Source organism: Macadamia integrifolia, chromosome 4 (genome assembly GCF_013358625.1).
Source record: "Macadamia integrifolia cultivar HAES 741 chromosome 4, SCU_Mint_v3, whole genome shotgun sequence".
NCBI lineage: Eukaryota > Viridiplantae > Streptophyta > Magnoliopsida > Proteales > Proteaceae > Macadamia > Macadamia integrifolia.
Window position 1 is genome coordinate 4,830,594 of NC_056560.1, and position 9,066 is coordinate 4,839,659.

Here is a 9,066-nt window from a genome sequence, read left to right on the forward strand (position 1 = left end):
CTTCCGCTAGGGCTGGGCTACTTTTGGATTTTGGCTGAGATGGCACTCTGACAGAGCTTCTGCTAGGGATAGGTTATGGGAGGGCTAGTCTAAGGTGACACTCTGACAGAGCTTCCACTAAACACTTAGAATCTTATGAAGATCTCTCTGAAGACTTGAAGAACCTCAAGAGGGGGTGGGAGACTAAGGGGAAACTTTTTCTACACAAATTCTTACTCAAAGAAGGCAAAGGATTGAAGAATTTTGAAGGCCCATAGAACACTTCAAAGATCCAAAAAATACTTTCGATCTTATGAAGCTCTCTCCAAAGACTTGAAAAACCTCAAGGGGGAAGGGGAGGAGAGAAGGTAGAGCTTCTCTACTATGGATGCTCCTAGGAGGCTTGAGTGTTTGTGGTGTGAAAAACCAAAGGGAGGGGGTGTATTTATAGAAATTTTGAACCAATGGAGAGGAAAGAGGATTTTCCTTAGCCAATGGGGCGAAAAAGTGATTTTTCTAAACCAATGGGGCGAAAACATAAATTTTTGGGCCAATGGGGTGAAAGGTAATTTTATTTGGCCAATGGGGATAAAGTAATTTTTTTTGGGCCAATAAGGTAAAAAACTACCTTTTTGGGCAATTGGAGGGTTGCGGTGTAGGGTACACTAGCAAGATAGTGTAGAGTGCACAAGTGGGTGAAGAGAAAATCTCTTCACCAATTCGATTATTAGAACACATATTCTGGTGGGGATGCAGGGGGCATGCATGGGTGCACCGGGTAGGCAGTGGCATGCAAGACAGGGCGCATGGGGCAAGTGGGATGCAAGCAGGGTGCTGGCAAGGGTGTGTGACACAGGGCACATGGGGCAGGCAGGGTGCTTGTGGGGGGCTGTCAGGAGCACGGGAGGACTGGCAGGGGCACGAGGCTTGTACAGGAGGGATGGTAGGGACACAGGGTGTTGGAGGGCAAGCGGGAGGGCTGGTAGCGACACGGGGCACTGGCCGGTGCTGGAGGGCTGGCGGGCATAAGGGAGCGTTAGTAGGCGCATAAGAGGGCTGCTAGGCACACGCGAGGTGCGGGGGCGCTAGGCACTGGCGGGTGTGGGAGGGTGGTAGGCGCACGTGAGGTGTGGGGGCATGGGGCACACATGGGAGGGCTGGTGGCCTGCAGGAGGGCTAGCAGGCATGCGCGAGGGGGCTATGATGTGTGCAACTAGGTGTTTCAAGATGTAATTTTCTAGGAGCGATTGTGGGAGATCCTATGGTCCGATTTTGACGTACCATATATTGTTGGAATCATAATTCTGAGTACTATACATTCGTAAGGTCACCTAGGACTAATTCCTTTATACATAAAAAATCATAATTGGACTCTCCTTTCTCTTGCACGGGATTTTCAGGACTTTGGGTGAGTATGGAATGTTTCTAGGTTGGATTACCTCAATCAATTATCATCTCTATGGATCGGAAGTAACAAGTCATTTCTAAGATCTGTAATTCATCATTGCCAGAGGAGGGTGACAAAATTGGGTGCTACAACCCCGAAATGCACCCCCAGCTCCACCGTTGCTCACCGCTCATGATGTTGCCTCCATTATGAATAATATGATGAGGGAAGTTGAGGAGAGACAGAACCAATTCATGGCTAGGATTGATAATCAGATCCAAACGACAATGGAAGCTCGTAATGCACCACCCGCACCCCCTACTTCATCGGCACACGTTCCGGTGCCTGCCGGCTCAGCCACTCTTTAAATGTCCAGTGGGGCACAAGGGTAAGTGCATGGGTAAAGTTAGCAACATGTACATGGGCATGTATAAGATCCGACACCAAAACAAGCCTAGGTATATGTAGAGGGCTAGGTGGTTTTGACCAAGATGATGAAGAAGTTTCAGAGGCTTAGGTGACCATGCTTCACAAAGATGGGCCAGGATCCGTTGTTTCCATCAAGATGGATTGGTGGCACGGAAAGGTGTTTAGGCCAATGGCCTACACCGATGAGCAGAAAGTCTTATGTGCCAGCTACAATTACAAAACGAGGGCGATGATTGGTGGAGTGCTACTGAGCCCATTCTGAGGGCAAGTACCTAAACCCTACTTGGGAGGACTTCAAAGGGGCCTTCTTTGAGAGCTATTTTCTGGACAGCTTCCAGGATAGGAGAGAGAGTGAGTTCTCCCAATTGGTGTAAGGATCCTTGTCCGCTCTTGAGTATCAGCATTGCTTTAAGGAGCTATTCCATTTTGTTCCTGAGCATTTCAAAGGTGATAGGGCCAAGGCTAAGAAGTTTGAGAAAGGGTTGAGGCCAAGTATTGGGTCAACCATAGTTGGGTTGAAACTACAGACTTATGCTGAGGTGGTCTAAGTGGGCAAATCTATTGAAGACTGGCATAGGGATAACTTCTCAGCCCAGCAGGGAATGGGAAAGAGACCTATAGGGCTACTAACTCCAAGGGTTGTAGCAAACCCATCAGAGTGCCTTATATTAACCCAACTCCAATGCAATTTAGAAAGCCTGATGCTAGCCAGACTTCTTAGTCCTCCCGCTCTAGTACGTGCCTCAATCTGTGGGGTCGAGCCCAAGGTGTTTCCATTGTGACCAGCCGGGCCACCTAGCCAGGACATCCCCCCACCGAAGGCCGGGTGATGCACCCTATAATTTGCCACCTAGGCACTAGTAGACCTATTCAGCCTTCAGACCAACATAGCCCCCATAGGGCTAGAGACCACAGCAAAGGGTGTTTGCCATGATTGCTGAAGATGCAAAGGCTGCACCCGGGGTAGTGACAGGTACATTATTGTTATCATTATTGCCTGCACATGTGTTATTTGACTCAGGAGCCTTGCATTTTTTGTGTCACCAACATTACCAAAAAAGATGGGGATTCCACCCAAAGGATTGACTCAGTGTTTGGCAGTGAGTGCCCCTACAGGAAGTGTAGTAGGTCTGAAGTATTTATATAAGCCTTGTCCAGTGACCATAGGTGGACATGAGTTGAATGCTCACTTGATCGAGTTGGATATGGCCAACTTCGATGTAATTCTAGGAATAGATTGGTTTTCCGCATACAGTAACAGTGTGCTATGTGCAGAAAAGATGGTCATTTTTAGACCTCGTGACAAGGGTGAGTTTGTCTTTCAAGGGGATAAGCCCAAGAAACCCAAGAAGGTTATCATATCAACACTCCAGATGAAGAAGGTACTAGATAAAGGATGTCAAGGCTACCTAGCACATGTGATGGATACTAAGATAGAAGTTAAACCATTGACCAAGCTAGATGTGGTGAGGGAATTTTTTGATGTATTTCTGGATGACTTGACAGGTTTAACCCTGGACCGAGGGACAGAGTTTGCTATAGATCTACTCCTTGGCTCGGCACCAGTGTTAAAAGCCTCTTACCACATGGTCCCCACATAATTAAAGGAATTATAGGTGCAACTTCAGGATCTTTTGAAGAAGAGATTCATTAAACTTAGTGCATCTCCATGGGGAGCACCGGTACTATTCATCAAGAAAATGGACGGAAGTATAAGGCTGTGCATTGATTACCAAGAGCTTAACAAGCTAACCATCAAGAACCAATATCCTTTGCCAAGAATAGATGATTTTTTTGATTAGTTGCAGGGTGCCAAGGTATTTTCCAAGATAAACCTTAGATCGGGCTACCACCAGCTTAGGATCAAGGATGGTGATGTCAGCAAGATAGCCTTCAGATCAAGGTATGGACATTATGAGTTCTTGGTGATGTCATTTGGGTTGACCAACACACCAACTGCATTTATGGATTTAATGAACCAGGTATTTTAAGATGTCTTAGACAAGTTTGTGATCGTATTCATTGATGACATCTTGGTATACTCCAAGAGTGCAGAGGAACATGTTGTTCACCTAAGATTAGAACTACAACGCCTGAAAGAGAAGCAACCCTATGCCAAATTCAGCAAGTGTGAGTTCTGGCTGTCACAGGTGGCATTCCTAGGCCACATTGTTTCAAACAAGGGTATAGAGGTTGACCTAGGCAAGGTGAAGGCAGTTTTAGAATAGGAAACTCCCAAGAATGTTGCAGACATATGCAGTTTTCCATGATTGGCCAGATACTACAAGAGATTTATTGAGAACTTCTCCCGTATTGCCACCCCGATGACCTGACTCACACGAAAGGGTGTAAAATTTGAGTGGTCTGATGCTTTTGAAAATGGCTTCAAGGAGCTAAGGCAAAGGTTGGTATCAACTCCAGTTTTAATTATTCTGACCAGTACATGTGGTATGGTTGTGTATAGTGATGCCTCTAAGCTGGGAATGGGTTGTGTATTAATGTAGCATAGGAAAGTCATTGCTTATACATCCTGCCAGTTGAAGGATTATGAGAAGAACTACCCCACTCATGATTTGGAGCTGTATCAATGATTTTTGCACTAAAAATCTGGAGGCATTACTTGTATAGTGAAAAGAGTGAGATCTATAGTGACCATAAGAGCCTCAAGTACTTCTTCACCCAAAAGGAGCTCAACATGAGACAGAGGTGTTGGTTAGAATTGATGAAGGACTATTACTGTACTATTCACTATCACCCAAGAAAGACCAATGTGGTAGCTGATGCAATTAGTCAAAAATCCCAGTCACTGACTTTTGCATACTAACCACCAATGAGCATCTCATAGAGGAGGCTAGGAAACCAGATTTGGAGCTGCTAGTGGAAGGTGTCACCTTGTCACTATTGGCATTGGGGGTATAACTTAGTCTAGTGGATATGATCACTGCAGCTCAGGGTACTGATGCAGAGTTGCAGAAGCTAATAACAGATTGCCAGGAAGGAACCCAAAAAGACCTAGATTTCTCTTTGCCTAAAGGAGGGATTCTTAAATTCAAGGGAAGGTTGTGCGTACCTAATGATAGTGATTTGAGAGATACAATTTTGAGAGAGGTACATAGCTCTCCATACTCCATTCACCCCGACAACACCAAAATGTATAAGGACCTCAAGGGCTCCTACTGGTGGAAGCGAATAAAGAATGATGTGGCCACATATATGTCTAGATGCCTCATATGCTAGCAAGTCAAGATTGAAAGACAAAGGACCCATGGTTTATTACAGTCACTGCCTATTCCGGAGTGGAAATGGGAGGATATTACCATGGATTTCATCATAGGCCTACCCCGCACTCAGATGGGTATGGATGCCATTTGGGTAGTTGTGGACCGCTTGACGAAGGTAGTCACTTCATCCCAATCAAGGTCACATTTTCTATGGATAAGTTGGCCAAGTTGTATATTGACAACATCATCCGATTGCATGGTGTACCGGTTAGCATCATTTCTGATCGAGAACCCAGATTCACTTCCAAGTTCTGGACATGTGTGTAGAAAGCTATGGGCACACAATTGAACTTTAGTATTGTATTTCATCCACAGACCAATGGTCATTCGAAGAGGATTGTCCAGACATTGGAGGACCTACATCGAGCTTATGCCTTGGATATGAGTTACAATTGGGATGAGCACATCTATCTTATTGAGTTCTTCTACAACAATAGTTATCAAGCCACCATTAGAATGTCCCCATTTGAAGCATAGTATGGAAGAAAGTGCCAGACTCCACTCTATTGCGACGAGGTTAGTGAGCGGCATATTCTTAGTCCAGACTTGATACAGGCTACTAGTGAGAAGGTGAATGTGATCAGAGAAAGAATTAAAGTAGCTCAATCCAGACAGAAGAGCTATGCAGATGTTAGGAGAAAGCATCTAGAATTTGGAGTTGGAGACAAGGTATTCTTGTGGATCTCCCCAGTTAAAGGGGTAATGTGGTTTGACAAGAAAGGAAAGCTGAGTCCTAGATTTATGGGACCGTACGATGTGTTAGAAAGGATTGGATTGGTGGCTTATAGGATAGCCTTACCACCAGAGTTGGAGGGTACATATGATATCTTCCATGTACCCATGCTGAGGAAGTACATTCTCGACCCCACTCATGTCTTGACTTACATACCCCATGAGTTGGATGAGGACCTTACCTATGTGGAGTATCCGAACAAGATTGTTGACCGGAAGGACCATATTCTCCACAATCACACTATATCCTTCGTGAAGGTGAAATCGATGAACCACCTAGAGCAGGAAGCATCCTGAAAAGTGGGAAGAGGAAATGAAGAAGCAGTACCCCGGATTGTTTGATTTTCCAGGTACATTCAACTTCAAGGATGAAATTCTTGTAAGGTGGGGGGAATGTTAAACCTGTGCCCTGACCTGGTTTAATTTGAACTGTTGTGATAGGTCTTGGACCGAAGGTGGGAAGTACCATTGGGTTTTGGCTTATAGTTTCCATTGCTAAAGGGGGAGAAATGACCCCACATGTTTATGTAATGTTTTCTAGTCCAACTGGAGGGAATTCATACCTTCTGATGCCAGACGGTAAGTGACCAGACAGCCCACACCAAAATTTTTAAAAGACCATGAACATGAACACAGCCTAGGGCAACTACCAGTGCGATACCAGATGGTGGACAATAAGTAGTCAAGACAGGTTGTTGCTAACCTATCTTGACCATCGGAAACAACCCACCAAAAATAACCTAAGCCTATTTTCGCTAGCTGTTTTCATTGGCCATTAGGCTCCTGGTTGGGTTTTGATGCCTATGGGACCTACCACCAGCATCGTAGACAACCCTAGATGATTCTAAATCCTCCTCCACACCTTCCTCATGACATGAGCACCTTATGGACCAAAGTAGTCAGGTCCATGTGCCCCAGAAGTCAGATTAACCCATTCGGACCGGATTAGGACCAAACCAAGTAGGGCCTAAGGCCTAACTTACCATATAAGTGGAAATGAGGATTCATTTACTCATTTCTCACCTGTACAAATTGTGGGAGAGGAATGGAGAGGAGAAGAAGAACAAGAAGAAGAGGAAGGAGGAGGAGGGAAACTTACCTTGGTGGCGCCTGCCCGCCTAGTTGCCGTAATCCTTGCCGGAGGTAAGTACAACCTCTCATACCACTCTCTCTCTTCGTTTTGAACTAGGTCAAACTAGGTATAGGTGAAATCTTGACCCATATACCTTTTAGAGCTTAAGGATTGTGCATTTCATCTCACTAGTGCCATTGCCGAGCTCAAATTGAGTCTAGTGAGCTCTGGCAATAAGATTGACCAAATGATGGTTTCGATCATTCAATCGATGTATCTCCAAAATGGCTCATTGGAATTGAGATTTTAATAGCTCATAATGATGCTGGGAACATCCCATATAAACTCCACAAAACAAATCCCGATGATCGGGCCTGAGCCAGAAAGCCCCAAATCTCATGGCAATGCTATACTGCAAGTAGAAACAAGCCATCAAAAACATTGGTCTATTTTCGGTGATTGTTTTCAGTGAACATGAGAAGTCTCTGGACCTCTTTGTTACACCCACAAGAAACAACACTGATAATTCTGGTGGACAGTACCTATTTTCAATGAGCGTTTCCGGTGACAGTACTGTCACTATAGGACATTGCCTATACCCTTTGGGGGTGACCCATGTGGGCCCCTCCTAATGTTCCCAACACTTATTGACATTCAGTTACCTTTTTTCCTAGGACAGTGATGCACACATACCCCAAGGTCGGGATTGAATCGAACGATCGCTGGCCATACTTGAACCCTAATCCGCATGAGCCTAATCAAGGTGAGGGATGGCTGCTTTTTCTTTTATGGAATGTTTACAATATTAACAACTATTAACATGCGATCGTATATTTAAAATCTCATTTTTATATATAAATGTTTAGGTTGACGATCATGATTTTGATAATTATGTTGGTTCAATTGATTTGGAAATGATAACAATGATATGAGATGTATATTGAAATGTATGGTAGGATCCCGTGTGGCCGAGGTGGTGTTGGTACGGTGATCGTCACTTGATTGTTGTATGTATGAAATGAAATCTGATGTGGCCGAGGTGGTATCAGTACCGTGATTGTTGTATGTTTGTTGCACCCATGCATTGATTATGTGCATTAAAGTTAGTTGTAGTCATGGATTACACTTTGTGGCCGATGTTTTACTGGTGTCATGTACTTTGGACTGTATTTGGAAATAGATACGCTTCATAGCCAATGGGAATCTTGGTGTTGCGTAATCCATACTCATCTATTATTATACATGCTAGATTAGGTAAATAGTCACGAGTTACACTTTGTGGCCGATGTGTTACCGGTTTCGTGTACCCCGGGATTCTACTTCGAGATGGATTACACTTTCTAGCCTATGTGTTCCCCATATCATGTATTTCATACTAACTGTATTATTATGAAGCTATGTAGAATATTTGTGGTTAGATATCATTCCCTATACTACATCCCCTTGCCAACAGGGTGTAAGGTGTTGGATAACCCAATAGTGGTATGTTCGATGAACCTTCCTAAAATGCCACACCTATGATACGATATGATTGTTGCTGGAGGTGGGAACTTATCCAGTATGGCCGATGGACATCAATGCCATGACTGCCAAGGGGGGGTTATCAGGGGTTTGTTGGGTATCGATGGCTGCATACAAGGATCGGTAGGCTCCTAATCACGGCTAGGGCTTGTATTGCTGCTTAGTCTATGGTTGTTCTTAGATGAGGGATACAACCTAATATGCCATAGTAGCATTTACCAGACTTAGTTGTATTGCTAGGTGGATAATAAAATAAATGAATTGCATCACGAGCATCATGGACTATGTGTTTAATTTCTGTAATCATGAATTATAAATTATTTATGCATTGCCTTTGCTTGGTTGTGCATGAACCCCACCCCTCACTGAGCGAGTTGGAAAGCTCACCCCACATATATGACCCCTTTTAGATGATGATGCAGGTATGATCATGCTTATTGTTTGCAGCTCTCTTTCCTCTTGACTCGAGTGCGGAGTGAGAGACTGGTGGATGCCGGAAGCAGGGGAGCATAACCATGATTATTCCTGTGATGTCTCTGTATACACGACACCATGAGGTGTTGGGCATATTTTTGTTATTTTGATACAGATTTGTGGATGGTATACTTTTGAACTTGATATTTATAAGTGTTGGATAATTGTAACAGATAAACTGCTTATGGATA